Source organism: Manis javanica, chromosome 1, assembly GCF_040802235.1.
Source record: "Manis javanica isolate MJ-LG chromosome 1, MJ_LKY, whole genome shotgun sequence".
In the NCBI taxonomy this organism is placed as follows: Eukaryota; Metazoa; Chordata; class Mammalia; order Pholidota; family Manidae; genus Manis; species Manis javanica.
This window is the reverse complement of record NC_133156.1, coordinates 194,217,925-194,234,022: the sequence shown is the minus strand read 5'-3', so window position 1 is coordinate 194,234,022 and position 16,098 is coordinate 194,217,925. Positions and strand designations below refer to the sequence as shown.

The 16,098-nt window shown below is 40.6% G+C and overlaps 1 long non-coding RNA gene across 3 annotated transcripts in view; it reads left to right on the top strand.

Moving 5' to 3' along the window:
* Positions 1-8,393: 8,393 nt before the first annotated feature.
* LOC118968048 (uncharacterized) overlaps positions 8,394-16,098 on the top strand; it is a 609,616-nt gene continuing 601,911 nt past the window's right edge. For all 3 annotated transcript variants that reach the window (XR_012121169.1, XR_012121171.1, XR_012121168.1), the window contains exon 1: positions 8,394-9,059. This is a non-coding gene — a long non-coding RNA (uncharacterized lncRNA). The remainder of the gene's footprint in view (positions 9,060-16,098) is intronic.

Below are 16,098 nucleotides of genomic sequence, written 5' to 3'. Positions count from 1 at the left end.
AACCTTTGGTGGTCCAGAAATCCTTCCTTTTGGCACCTGTAGAGAACATGCATCTCCTCCTTTACATGGCTCAGCCCTCTGTATACTCATCTTTTCCTAATCCAAACCAGTGAAAAAAAAGGGCTGAATCCATCCAAGGAATCAGTTAGGCAGAATAGCTGTAATGCCTATCAACACACCATCTGTCTTGACACATTTATTCCATCGGGATTCATGTGTACCATACTTGACAGGCTGCCATTGACCATACAGATCACCCAGAGCATGGAAGTCCATTCATTTGTTAAAGATCAAGCATTATTTATTTTTATTTTTAGGTGAAAATAATAAAAAGTAACAATAAGTAATAACAACAAGTGCCTACAGGTATAAGTTCCAGTAATTTTTTCTTGCACTCTACTTTGGAGATTACTGTTTGTGTTGTGAAGCCAGAGCTGGTGTATTAAATTAAGGATATGGAGTTCATGACCTGAATGAGGACATTCAAACAACCCACATGGGGAAGGCAGGGAGCCTTAGCATGTAAGCCCCCGCTTTGGGCAAGTGAAAACCCCCGGGTATTTTGATTGAAGGCATGGTTTCAGTACATCCATACAAAGGAAGTCAAAAACTTTGCTGCTTACAAATCTCAGGAGGGGGTGGTTGTAGGGGTGAACAATGAGCCAGGTGCTCCATCCCAAATCAAGAGCAAGCAGGAGATAGAGAGCTGAATAGCAAGCATGTATTATTTTTATAAAGTCTTTGGGATGGAGGTCACTAACTTTTCCCAGGCTCAACCCTAAGTGGTTTTCCAAAGACAGCACATAGAAGGCCAAGAGGCACATGAAAAGATGATCAACATCATTAATCATCAGGGGAATGCAAATCAAAACCACAGTGAGGTATCACCTCACACTGGTCAGATTGTCTACTACCAAAAAGACAAAAAATAACAAGTTTTGGCGAGGATGTGAAGCAAAGAGAAACCTTGTGCAATGCTGGTGGGAATGTAAAGTGGTGCAGCCACTATGGAAAAACAGTATGGAGGTTTCACAAAATATTAAAAATAAAAATACCATAATACCAAAAAATTCCACTTCTGGGTATTTATCCAGAGAAAATGAACACCAATTCAAAAAGATATATGCACCCTTAATTTTGTTATATCATTATTTATAATAGCCAAGATATGGAAGCAACCTAAGTGTCCCTCAGTGGATGAATGGATGAAGAAGATGTGGTACATATATGCAAGGGAATATTAGCCATCAAAAAGAATGAAATCCTGCCATTTGCAACACTATCAATGGGTCTGGAGGATAATACACTAAGTGAAGTAAGTCAGACAGAAAAAGACAAATACCATATGATTTCATTTATAAGTGAAATCTAAAAAACAAAGCAAACAAACAGAATCAGATTCATAGATAAAAACTGTGAGTCACCAGACTGGAGAGGGGTGGACAAAATAAGTTAAGGGGATTAGAGGTACAAGCTGCCAATTCTAAAATAAGTAAGTCATAGGGATATAATGTGCAGCATAGGGAATATAATCAATAATATTGTAGTAACTTCGTATGGTGATGGTAACTAGACTTATGGTGATCACTTCAAAATGTATGAAAAATAGCAAATCACTATGATATACACCTGAAATTAATAGGATATTGTACGTTAACTATACTTCAATAAAAAAAATCTAAGTGGTTATTTTAAAAGGTGCCCTGGAAAAAGCAAAGTAGGAACTTGGGGCAGGAATCCTAACCTCGGGTCCTTATCTAAATGTCCAGACTCTGGGGGTGAGCAGGTTTGCAATACTGTAAAAGGCCTAGGCAGCAACTCACAATAGTTGTTTTTCTCATCACACTGTATTATATAATTTTCCACTTTATTTGGCATTTTCAAATGCTAGTCACTGTTATTTGTGTTTTCAAGTGACCCAAGGGAAAGAACAGAAGGAGGGGGAGAGACAAACAGCTAAAATAGCTCAGCTCCTGAGCTTGCTCACATTGCTCCTTCTCAAGTTCATGCTTCTGCACCGGTTGGTTCAATCTGGACAGAACCCTGGGAAATGAGCAAGCCTATAGAATAATTTGCATGTGTTGTGCTTCATGTTTCCGAGTAGCTATTTTCAACTAGTATCACAGAGGGCTGCTGCTGGCAACTGTTAAATGACATAGGAATTTGACTTCACACTGTTTATTGAAGAAATGTTAGAGCATATTAAGTGAAGTTTTATTGTGCTTATGTATTTCTCAAATGAAAGTACAATGCTACTGTGCCTTTATTAGAGTGAACAAGTTGGTATAACATTTCTAATATATAAACATTTAAAATATATTTTATGTTTTTAAATAATCTATGAAAACAAGTAAAATAACACTTTATTTTGATGTATGGGAAAAGAAACAGGAACTAGAAACAAAATGAAAAATCTCCATATAGAAAATGCATATAATCTACATCGCAGATTTTGGAAGATTATACATATGTCATAAAACATATGCTTCGCAGGGCAATTTTAAGAAATAAGGAAATCTAATCTCTGTATTTGAGAAAACCAACACTTAATTTCCTTTGGGTTCTCCCTTTTCTATCCTTGAGATTTAAAAATCTCTAAGCATTATCTCTTATATATCTTCCCCAGTGCCTAGTTCTCAGATTTATGTTCTATTCAAACACTGATTGCATTAAATAATAATGTTAATTCTCAGTAGTTATTAGTTAAAATTGGCTAGATTATTTGAAATCTTCCTATCATGATAAAAAATACAATTTAAAATACCTTTGTTACTTTTTTTGGCAAGGGAGCATCATTATTATAACCACCATCTCATATAGATAGTATTTATAACTTCTGTGTGGAATAGAGAAAATTCTAGAACCAGCTTTAAGGATGGAAAGGTGGCAATCATTTTCATCTCTCCCCAGCCCCGTATGTTGTGTAAACAAGTGATACAATTTGCTTCATAATGGAGTGTAAGCCATTACTGAACAGGACAACACTTGCTAGGTATATTCTGAAAATCCTGTAAGAAACATACAAAAGAGCTAACTATGGATTTCTCTATTTTTCCTACTAAGCTGCATGCTATAATAAAGTGTGTTTTCCAAGCATATTTTTATATGTAAATATACATATGTATGTATGTATGTATTCTAGATATTGGTGTATTTAAAGGGAAAAAAAAGTTTCCAAAGCATGGATTCCAAAGGGCATAATTAAATTTTAAAAACACTTTGGGCTAATTTTAATATTTCAAGCTAAAAAAAATTGTGAACAAGGTGGTAGTGGTTGGGAAGATACTCATTTGGCTGCTCAAAGAGCTGTGTCTGGGTTCTGGGACCCCTCAAGTATAGCAGCAGCTGTGCCCATAGATGATACTGCACCCATTCCAAGAAGTGCCTAGCTAGAAGTGGGATGTTCATGTTTCCCGACTACCTGTGCCAAGTGCAGGAAGAGGCATTGTCAAGACCCTGCAATTCTTCTCTTTGGGTTTGCCATGGATGCTATGGTTATAGTTTTTCAAAAAAACAAGGATAATGAAACTGTTAGGAGAATTTGATCTTCTCATAACTCTGCTGCATGTTAGAACTTTACACTCATTCCAAAAACTACAGAATGCATGAGGTTTCCAATTTTTATTCTCCTTGGATTTGAAAAATAACTTTTTAAGCCAAAACTTTTACTGGAACTGAGAGACAAAACTTTTATTTCCTGAAAACCTATAGATCACTTGGGATCCATAATAGAGGAGTCATTTTATTCATCACTAAAAGACATATTCTGGAAGAAAACAGTATAATTTAAAGGAATCCATGAAAATAACACTATTAAATGCCTCAATTTTTAAGAGAAATTGCTTAATAGAAACAAAATTAAAAGAGGGAAGCAAGCAATGATGGGAAGACCCTAGAAAGCTCTGCCATAGAACATTCTCCATCTCTGACACATTGCTGAGATTCCACCACAAAAAGCCATTATTTATGATTCCTATCAAAAGAATCTTTGTAGCTCTCAGAAGCCGCTTCTTCCCAAATTGAAATATCTAAGAGTCCTAGTCAAGTTACATTATGATTAGTGTCAAATACACAACTTGAACCCAAAGTTTCCTTTCTGTCACCCCCGTGCTATCTACCTGATGGGAATCTTTCTCAGGGTGGGATTTCAAATTCAATGCTAGCCTTAAAAATAAGTGTATATTCTTGATCATTTTAATGCCCATATTTATGTCTAGAGTTAGTGCTAAGTAGCTCAGCTTTAATTACCTTGGACTGAAATAGGTTAAGAACTTAATGCATTCCAAGTGATTGCTAAGTGAGACGAGGGAGACCTGTGCAAAGGAAAGTTTCCCAAAATTCTGAATAGCAAAAATGGGGGCTCACTGCACCACTACTTGGCACATGGTCAAATGGGAAAGCTAGCAATAGCCAGCACCATATTCATAAAGCTAGAGGTAACTTGGCTTTGGCAAAATATTATCACATTAAATTAATTGGTTAATTCAGATCTTACTGCGTTTATAGATTTGATTAATTTGTAAATGTATGTTATTTCATGGTTGCACAAAACTGGATTATTGAGGGGTCTGAAAGAATTCATCTTTTGTAGACAAAACGCTGCTCGAGTTCTCAAGTTTGGCAAACTTGGTCCTTTGCCATGCCGAGACATGTATACTCTCTTGTTCATCCTACCATTTGTAGGGAATCTGAATAACTAGAGTGTGTGTGTGTGTGTGTGCGTGCGCGCGTGTGTGTATCAATAGCAAATACAGAGAACAAATCAAAAGTCAGGTCCTTATATGCCTAATTCACAACCAAGGAGTAGTGTATACAGGAAGATAATTTGACTTACAGGTAGGCCAGACAACCAATTTCACATATTAGTTTGTGTTTGAGCCCCAAATTTCCAAACCTTAATCAATATTTCTTCTCATTGCTAGCCTCACTTCAAAAACTTCCTGAGAAAAAAAAGCATATTTTTAAATATACTCATTTCTAGAAGTCCCAAGGATTGATATGGACTCATGTTCATTCACTCTGCTTTGTCACCTGGGGACGGAGTTGGGATTTCAATGCAGGACAGTGAACCTCCAGAGCCTGTGTCTTTTGAACTCCTTGCTTTGCAGCCTCAAAGATGCTTACTTCTGAAGTGATGACATAAAGACAATCACTAGAACAGCTTTTACCTCACTGACGTAACTGTCATTGAGTTCTAAGAAGTGACAGATGAAGTACCGTGAGGCTCTTCAAGGCTGTTTTCAGAGTTTCCTTTCCCTACTCCCACATGCTTTGAGAAATCCTTTATTTCCAGCAGTAATCGGACCATGTCTCTAGTCCTTGAAACTGATGAGAGCTGTATCTATTGCTGCATAACAGACCAAAATGTAGTGGCTTGAAACAACAATTTATTGTCATGATTCCATGAATTGACTGGACAGTCATTTTGCTCCACATAGTGTTGGCTGGGATCACTCATGTGGCTGAATTCAGCGGGTAGCTGGGCTGGGGTGCTCCGGTTCTCCTGCTCGTAGCCTTACTCTCTAGTGGCATAGTCTAGACTTCTCTAAAGCTTGGTGGCTGCATTCGCAAAGGACAAGTTTCCATGTACAAGTGCTTAGCAAGCCTCTGCTGCTATTACACTTCCTGGAGGCCACAGCAATTCACATGATTAAACCCATGATCAAGGAAAAGACTACACAAGGGCATGAGCACAGGAAGGCATGACTCCTTGGTGGCTCTCACTCAATGAAACAGGCTAATAAGAGCCTAAAAATAAAACCCAGCTATGTATCAGTGTTCAATTTTTTCAATATGAGTATCTGGTATATGATCAATATTTTGTTAGGTATGAAGATTTAAAGAATGGTACTAAGGGAAGGAAGACACACATAAACAAATTTCTATCGTGGTCTTACCTGGTGTGAAATAATAAGAAATATATATATTTGTCTCAGCCCACAGTTTGACACAGGGCTCCTGAAACTCTTGAAAATTTCTAGTGATAAAAGCACAAGGAGCATCTCTTGTTCTAATACTTGGTCTTCGACCCATCTCTGATCTTGTAAATTCCTAAGGGATAAAAGCGCTAGGAGCAACTTTGATTCTATTGAGGTGACTCTGGGGAGGCTCCTGAATGGGAGCTGGTCACCAGAAAGGCCAAGCCATGGGTAGAAGCCTAGAATTTTCTTTCCCAACTCCATTCTCTTGAGAAGGGCTGAAAATGGAGTTAATGATTGGTCATGCCTACATGATGAGGTCTCCATAAAAGTACGGGGTTCAGAGAGCTTCCAGGTTGCTGAACACATCTACACCAGGAGGGTGATATACCCCAACTCCACAGGGACAGAAGCTCCTGCAATCTGGACCCTCCCGGACCCCACTCTATGTATCTCTTCATCTGGCTATTCGTCTGTGTCCTTTATCATACATATCCTTTCACAAACTGGTAAACTTAAGTATGTGTTTCCCTCAGTTTTATGAGCTGCTCTAGCAAATTAATTGAACCCAAAGGGGAAGTAGGTCATGGGAACCTCTGATTTGTCGGCAGGTTGGAGAGAAGTTGTGGATAGCCTGGGGACCTACTACTACTTGCAGTTGGTATCTGAACTGGGGTTGTAGTAGTCTTGTGGGACTCAGACCTTAATGTCTGGGATCTGACAGTATCTCCAGGGAAATAAAGTCAGAAATGAGTTAAATTGTAGGATCCTGATATATGGTGTCATGAAGAATGGCTTGCCATAGGGAAAGCCCGTGACACATTTGGTGACCAGAAGTGTCAGAAATGAAGTGTTGTGAGTGTGGTAGTAGTGTGAGAGTAAAGGAGGAACCCAGATAGAGGGCTGAATTCATCTAATACATCTGGCTAAAGAGAGATACGAGAATTTGGAGTGCGCTGAAGAACAGCTCTACTTGCTCCTTCCCCTCCACCTTGCAAGACTAATCTCAGTGATGGCAAGTGATTATATGTATATGAGGATGGACAGGGAAGATGCAAATATATAAAATTCAGCTGTATTAGAATAATTTTTGTCAATATGGAGTAGCAATTCTATACAAGCAGGCGAAGTATTTAAATTAATGAAGACATATTTGCTTTTCGTCTAACTTTTCAGTTAAACTATGGTTCCTTAAGCTAATTTTAGAAGTACAAAATGTTAGAAAAGTTCTTCCGTGTACTTTAGTATGAGTCTCCTATTCAAAGTTCTGGACTGCACAGTCTTGAAGCTGAAAAGTTTTATATTTCATGCCAAGGGAAGTCACCATCATTGAGAGAGAGGAAATATCAAAGTGGATTTCATAAGGTTAGATATAGGTTAGAATTTAAGGAAACATGTAAAATTTAGCATGGTATAGAGAAGAACATCACAAATGGCAGGAAAAAATGACTAACTTCTACTGAACTTTCCTGAGGGAACAAACTAAAGCCGTATGTAAATGGGGGATTTGATTGGCGTCATACATATTTCTTGGCAATATAGTCTCATTCTATTTTCTCTTTTTATATAATAAGAATGCTTAAACACCAATTTTTAATTGACCTAGTGGTTAAAACAACTCCAGGGACTGATCTATAGTGTAAACACTCATTAGTTCAGTTCTCTTGACTGGATTAGATAGCCCTTTTATACGTACAATCAATATATTATGTGACCTGTAAGCAGTTGGTCCAGACTTTTAAGGATGACATTACTCTATTCCATAATGTTCTCCTCACACAGAATTAAGCACAGGTAAGGCAATAACTTCCTTTAATGAGATTAATTCTGATGATAACTTAAGAAGCACAGTTTTACTGTAAGATGTAGATGACTTTCAATCCTCCTTATGAATTAAAATATTGAATCATCTTTGGTGTCATGAGCACGGTGGTTAAAAACTGAAGTGAGACTGAGGGAGTAGTTTTTTAAATAAATGAGACCATAACCCTAGAATTTTTCTGCCATGGATTATCCAGAATCTCATCATAAATCCGTCTAGAACAGAATTTGAATGATGCTTGCATTAACTGTAGTGAAAACTGGTAATCAAAAGCATTTCTACCCACAGGAAAACATATAAAGGGGTGTTGAGCCTTCCTTCCTACCAGGACCTAAATATTTCCTCTAAGTTTTAAACTCAGTATATTATGCTCTGCGTCTACCCTGTCCCCAAATATTTGCGCAACAGTAAGTACCAATAATTTATGCAAATAGAAGGCTGAAACGTCCCGCTCTTCTGGGAACTTTCCACTGTGCTGGTGCTAGGTAGGTAGGGGTGTGTGTGTGTGCTGGTGCTAGGTGTGTGTGTGCTGGTGCTAGGGGTGTGTGTGTGTGTGTGTGTGTGCTGGTGCTAGGTGTGTGTGTGTGTGTGTGTGTAAGAAATCCAGTGTTATTTTAAAGGAGTTGAATTGACGCCAATAGGTCATCCCTCCCCTGATGAGCATGCTATATTATGATTATCCCTCCCCTGGTGTGGTGGAAACTATTCTGCACGCCCTTAGGCAGTCGGACTCCACTTATATTTGAGTTTTTCAAAGTAAACGAAGAACCTGGCGCTTTTACTGAGACCAAAATCCGCCTGCGAACTTGGGTACTAGAGTTCGGCGGAAAGGAAAGGTGACTGGGAGTTGCACCACATTTGACCGGCACGTTCCACGGAAGATAATCTAATAAACGGGTGATTGCAGGAAAGGAGAGAGGGAGGGAGAGAGGAAAACACCCTCCTCCTCTTTCAGAAATTGCACCTCCGCCTGAGATTTGGGTATTATTTTACCTGTATTTATAAAAACCACCACCGCATTCCCTGCACCAACCACCCACCTGCCTCGACTTCCATTAAAAGCAGCTACTAAGACCCAAGAAAGAGGGAAAGACTGAAGAGCGGGGGGAAGACAAATAAATAAAAGAGAGTGCAAGGGGGGGATGGGGAAAGAAGGGAGAGAGGGAGCGCCTGGGACTCCAGACGGCGGCAGGTTCAATTAGCTAAACAAAGAAATCATGGCGGATTGTTTACATTTGGCAGCACCGGGCTGCGCCGACAGCCCGCCCCAGCCGCCGCGGCCCCGAGGAGTCGGCCGAGCCGCCCCCGCGCCCTGGCCGGTAAGTGACGCCGGCCCCGGGCACCGCCCCGCGCCGCCCCGCCCCCGGCCCGGCGCCCCCGCCCCGCCCCCGCAGGCGCCCGCGCGCCCGCCCCCTGCCCCCGGCGCGTTCGGGCTCCGTGCGGGCCCCGGGAGCACCGTGGCTGCTCCTCTGCGGCCACCGCTGCTGTCCCTTCAGCCGGGGCAAGGCGTGCGGAGAGCTGGGGAGGGGCAGCAGGGCAGCGTGGGGAGCGGGACCCGCCGCCCGTCTGTCGCCCCCTGGGGTCGGCGGCGTCCGGACAGAGGCCGCGGGGCGTGCTCCCCGTGCGCCGCCGCCTTCCGACCCGGCTGGGGCGCGCCGCCGCCCAGGGGTGGGGCCGCCGTGGCCCCGGCGGTGCCAGTGTGGGGCGGGAAGGGGGCCCGGACGGCGCAGCCCGGGAGAGGCCGCCGCCTAACGCCCTCCGGGGCAGGCGGCCCCTGCTGTCGCCTATGTGCTCCCGCGTTCCTCCCCTTCAGCCCACGACCTTTCTTTCCCCCTGGCATCCTCCTCCCCTCATTGCTCCTCTGAGGCCCTCCTGAAGGTTGCAAGACGTCACCTCAAAAGCTGACCTTACCAAAGCTACCCAAGTCTGAGAGCTTTTCCAGAGGTTAAATCTTTCCTCTCTTTTTGGCCTCGGGGATCACTTTTTTCCATAGGATGGAACTCTCTTGCTCCTACAGAGCCTTTTTAGAGTGTCTTTGTGCTAAAGTTGGCACGGCGGTACTAGGAGGTTGGCTGATGACAGGGGTGGAAGACCGAGGGAAATGTCACCAACAGAGGGGGACTTTATTTGCCCAGGAAAGATGGTTTCCTTTGCAGGAATCCTACAAGCACCATCGGCATGTGACTGACATCTTCTTTGTAGAGAGGAAAACAAATCCTTAGGTTTTCAAGTTAATTTGTTTACTTCCAATAAAAAACTTTTTTGGGGGAAATGTTTAGAGCATTTAATAGTTTGCCTTTTCTTGTTTTTCTTCCTTCCCCTTCCAGAACCTCAGTTAATAGCTCTTATCTTATCTGTCTGTGCTCTATTGGGGGGAAAATCACAGCCAAGAGCTGTCAGAGCAGGACTGGAGTTAGTGGCATTTGAACAGCCGTGACACAGGCTTGGCTGAGGACTGGGGCAACAGCATCAAGCCGTTACATCTCTTCCACACGTTCTTTTGAGCCTCTGACATCACATGGCTGACAGGTTGCTAATGGACATTGTGATTGGTAGTAATATGAATTGCTTTATTACCAGAGAAAGAAAATGCTGATGTTTAAAAAGAAAAGAAGGGGGAAAAAAAAAGCTCTTATTTATCATAGCAATTATTATTATATCTTTTCTATACAAATATAATTCAAGTGAATGACTGTTTGATTTGTAGTTTTTATTATACCCTCTTGAAGGCCCATCTGGAAATATGGTATGCTACTTTTCTCTCCTTCTTGAAAGTAGCAAACATTGGGTAACTGATTCTCATTTATGAGATTCAACCAGATTATACCTATTTTTTGCTTGTTAATCACCAAAACAACTTCTCTCCAATCCACTATATCGTTAATAAAGCAAAACTTAATTTACAATTATTGTTTGGCAACACCTTACCATCCTGCCTCTCAGTTCTTTTGGACCCCTTGACATTTCAAAATTAAGACTTACAGAGCAGGATAGCTATGAGAATGGGTGGCAAGCCTTAGTAACTCAAGAACCTAGAATCTACTGGAATCAGAAGCTCCCACTCAAGATTATACAGGCCTATTTTGATGGTTGTGCAGTCATTAGAAAAACAAAGTTGGTGCTTCCATAAAGAGGTCTACCCAAACACTTAACTCATTCATTAGCTTGAGATTCCATTACTTGGTAACCCAAGCACATTCTCATAAATGGATTTTATGTTGACTCCCTGCACATACCAGGTCAGAGATCACAATCATGGAAGGAAGTGAATTGGCCTACAAAGTGACTTTAACAGAAGCAGAAAGATAGTCTTTGGGTTATAGATCTTGCTGACCCATTAAGGGTCAGTAAATTAGTAGACTGCTCTTGAGTTGACATTTGTGATCCTAACTTAATGGGTTGATTAACTGATGGCTGCTATCTTCATTATGGGCTATTAGCACATTGTTAAACCTGAATTTAGAGTAAGAAATTGTTTTAATGTTTATTTTTTAGTTCCCGAGGTTAATCAATATACATCAGAGCCTTAAAATTTTTTAACTAAAGAGGTTAAAAAAATTATTCGGTAGAGAAAAAAATTCAATACTCTATATATGACTTTGGGATGCAAACAAAATACTATCTGGTTAAAGAAATTGCAACATACACAAAAGTATCCAATTAGAAACACTATCAAATTGGAAAAATACATACTATATTAACATTACAGATTTAAAATCAACATCCTTCTCATTAGTAGTTAGCACCCTGACCCTCTTATTCTTCTGTGTGCATTTGAATGACTGTCAAATTTAATGTGTGATATTTAGATTTCCAGTGGTTGTTTGCATAACCTGCTTGCTAGGAATAGCTCTTTGTAGTCCTTGCCTAAGCCTAGACTTTGCCTACCAGAAAGTGTGAATGTGCCCCAATGAGGCACACATTTGTAAGCAAATGTTAGAAATCAATTTCTAGACCGTATTATTCAATCCTTGGTGTGTTTCTTCTTTCTTGTCGTACCTGAAATTTCTAGAAGATTTCAAGGTAGTTGGAATCCTGGTGGGATGGGTACCAACAATGATTTAATCTCACTATTTGGTAATCAATATATCAATAATGCTGAGAAAACTGCTTAAGAAGCTTGCAATTTTAATACTCCAGTCATATGATTTGATAGATTAGGAGTTGCATAGATTGTTTACTTCACACGGAGCTTCATTCAAAACTCAGTATTCTTCTGTCAGGTAGGTCACAAAATCAGCAGTAATTTCTGTTAGGGGTTTTTAATAGAATAATTGGTAAACATTTACTAAAATGAAGGCAAAAGCAAAAATATAATCAAGCCCAAGAATTATTCTAAAGAAAAATATAGAATAGAGTATTAAGATATTTTTATATCTCTAAAATCAAGATTTTTTTATCTCTAAAATCTTGATTTTATAAATTTAAATCAAGAAAGGTGTCAAGGAAGCCTGACAGTTTGGGCCCCAACAAAAGATTGCTCCCCAAAATCCTGAGAGGCCACTGAATTTAAAAAGAGCATTGATAATGTTAGGGTGGGTAGCACTGATTGAGGGGGTAGGATAAAAAGCAAGATTGTGGGAGGGCAAAGACAGAAGATGATGGTGAGAAAGGTATGGTAAATAATTTTAAAGAATGTCTCAGAATGACATTCTTGTAAGGTACTGTGGTTGGCAAATCCTCAGTTCACAAGACCAAGTCACAAAGAAAATGGAATCTTAATAGAAACAGAATTAAAACAGCATTAAGTACATTAAATACTCCATAGCAAATAAAAACTGTGGAAGGCACCTGCCTTCCAAACTAACCACATTTGTCAGCATTGAAAGCCTGCACCTACAGGTAATCCTCTTGAATCACCTTTGTTAGTTATTCGGGGATGTATGGCTATAGGATTGTGATCTGCTGAGGCAGACAGTCCCCAGGCTCAAGGGTACACAGATTATTTTTAGCTTTAAAGTATTTGAGCCCATTCTTACTTGAAGTACAATGTATTTTGCACTTGCCTTCTCCCTTATTTCATTTTCTTAAGCCCTGCCAAAATGCTTTTGTAACCATTTAGCCTTTCTACAAATTATCATGGTATTTAAGGGTTTTTTTTCCCTTTTTTTGGAGGTGGGATATGCATCTGGTGTCTTGTCTGCAGAGTTAGAAAATGTGTTGTAAGCAGATGCCTTTCTGAAACACTGGACTATACAGCCCAGCAGAGGGGACAGCAACATTGATTGTCCTGTCCTGCCACTTAAGTGACTGAACTGAATTGATAATACATAAAAAGATCAGAGGCTCTACATGAGTAATGTGTATATATATGTGTATATACAGTGAGTGTATATTTAAATTTTGTTTGATAAAAGCCTATTAAGATATAATGTGAGAAAGGAGAAGTCAAAACAAAACATTTGGCTCTGACTATCTGCAGATGGATAAGGTTGTTTTTTTTTAAATTAGAATTTGATTTCATAAAGGTGGCTTTGAGGTATACTAGGTGCTTGGAACAGAAGTGGGGGGCTGCTATGAGTCAGAGGCTGTGGAAAACAAAAAGGAGCAGCTGAAATGATCCTCCCCCATCTTCACTCCTGTCCACCTCTAACCCTAACCAAGGCTGCAGAGCAAGGCCGAGCCACATCTGTGGGATCCATCTTGAGGGAAGGCAGGGTTTCAGAGAAGCAGCAGTGCCCTCAGCACTAGGCCTCCAGATGCATATATCAGAGTTCTGTGCCAACTGGTACAAGACCAAATGGAAGCAGAGCCTTGTAGAGGTAAGAGGCTGGCAGAACTTTTCTGAGAGGCCAATGCTCCAGCCTTGGTCATAATAGGGCTCCATTAGTACCAGAATATGAACCAGAACCAGGCAGAGGATGAATCAGACAGGTAGACTTCATCTTAGGTGGAGGTGTGGGTGGTACCCCAGAACCCTTCATATAGGGTCAATAGACCCACCCCCCTTGCCAAATCCAGCTCACCAGTTGATTGGAGTTAAGATTCTGTTGTGTCACTACTGTGCCTACTTGGTGAGGAGGGGTGAGGATTGGGCATGTTACAAAGCTTGTATGGGCAGGATAGGATAAGGCAGAGGCTGATAAAAATGGACTAATCCAATGATACTGCAGGATTAGAATATAATGAAACATTCACCATGTAATATTCCAAAGGTATGTAGTTTGAAAACAAAAACCATAGGCTTGGATAAAAGTGTGTGTCCAGGATTATGTATTTTAAACAATGCACTGGTAGTTACCTAAACTTGCTTTGCATTAATGTGTCAAAATTTTTATATCAAGATCTTGTGTGTGTTGGCACAACTCCATTTTTAAATTCTAAGAATATACTCACACAACACGTGTATCACACAGTCATCCTTCCCAAATGAAAGCTTCTAAATATAGTCCAGGTGAAACAGCACTGAATAGAGACAGTGAGCTTGACAATGGCATTTGATTATCAATTGGCAGTTTCCTCTATACCAGCACATTTTGAAAATTATCTTTTCTAGAGACCTCATGTACAATTTAACAAATTGATTAAATGACAATAATTTCCTGCTTAAAACAAAACACAACAAATATTAAACATTTTTCCTGTCTCATGCTTATAATTAATTGAAGAATGAAGCTACATGTATGTAAAAGGTTCTGTGAATCACTACAAATATCACATAGTCAAGAACACACACAGAAGTCAACATATTGAAGACTCAGACCAGCATCTCCTGAAAAGACAATGTCACCTGTTTTATTTCACTTTTCATGACTACCTCAAATTTTCAGTGGCTGGATAATTTAAGAATAATGTATACATTTTCTATAGCTGTTATAGAAAATTACTACAAACTTTGTAGCTTAGGAAACCACAAATTTATTATCTTCCAGTTCTGTAGAACTCTGACATAGGTCTTACTAAGCTAAAAATCAAGGTGTCTAAAGAGTTGCATTCTTTTCTAAGGGCTTTAAGGGAAAATCCATTTCCTTGCCTTTTCCAGCTTCTAAAGGCTACCCACATTCCTTGGCTCATGGCCCCCTTCCTCCACCTTCAAAGCCAGCAGTGTTGCATCTTTCTGACTCTTCTTCCATAATCATGTCTCCCTCTAACCACAGCTGAGAAGAACAGTTCTCAGCTCTTAAGGATCCATGTGATTTGATTGGACACCTGGATAGTTTCCCAATCTCATGGTCATTAATGAACCTTAAGGACATTTGCAGTCACTTTTGCCAAAGAAGTTATTGCCTTCACAGATTCTTAGGATTAGGATATGGACATCTTTGGGGAGTGTCTTGCCAATGGGGTTCAGCCCTGGGCAAGTTCACTATGGATTCAATGAGACCAAAGAATGACAGTGGAATGTTCTTGAGGTGAAAGGGTTATACCCAACTTTATTTCCATTCAATCACTTGAATCCCGTCCACTCAGAGCGAGTCTGCATGCAGCAAGCTGGTCTCTCTCTGGGCCTCTCTACCCCTGCAGCCATCTCAATCTATAGTCAGCGCTGCCACCACTCTAGTCTCATCTCTGCTCTCTTGCAGCCTTGCAACTATGCCACTGTGTTGCCCAGAGCACTGGGAGGAGCTCTTCATATACAGTCAATAATGACATAATACCCACATGTGTGTAGTGAGTCAGCCATCCAGTGCCAGGTGAGAATCCTGGCCATAGGAACCTTCATTTTATCCACAGGGAGCCATTATTCTGCCTAGTGTTTAATTCTACATGCTTCTTATTAATTTAAATTCCTCTAGAAGCAGATGCCACAGCTAGGATCCTAGTGCCATGAGTTTATTAGGGATTGATGCTGTCTTGCCTGAGGGTCTCAGTCCTGTGCAGATTGACTATGGATTCCGTGAGACTGAGAAATGACAACGGAACATTCTTGGGGTAAAAGGATTTATACCCTGCTTTATTCTCATGATGGTAGGTGTGGGGAAGTTGGAGTTCCTATGGCCAGGATCCTCACTGAACTTAAACCACCTGATGATGTAACTGGTCTGTTACTAGACTACTGTTCCACACCTTTAGGCAATAACCTATTATTGCACTATATAGAGTGCTTGGCCAAGTGCTCTGAGCAGAGGCAGAGATGTTAGTGCTTGACCTACTGCTGGGAGAACAAGCCAGGTAATAAACCCTTTCACCCCAAAGAATGTTTTGCTGTCAGTTTATTTGCTCACATTGAATCCATAGCGAACTTGCCTGGGGATGAAACCATTGGCAAGACAATTGGGGAAGTCAGCAGGGTCCATTGTTAACCAAGGAAAAAGACAGGCTGCCCTTATGGGAGGGGTGCTTCAATGGGTTCCCCCTGTGAATGGAGAGACAGTGGAATATCCCCCAATGGGTATGTGGTCTGAGGTGGCTTGCCTC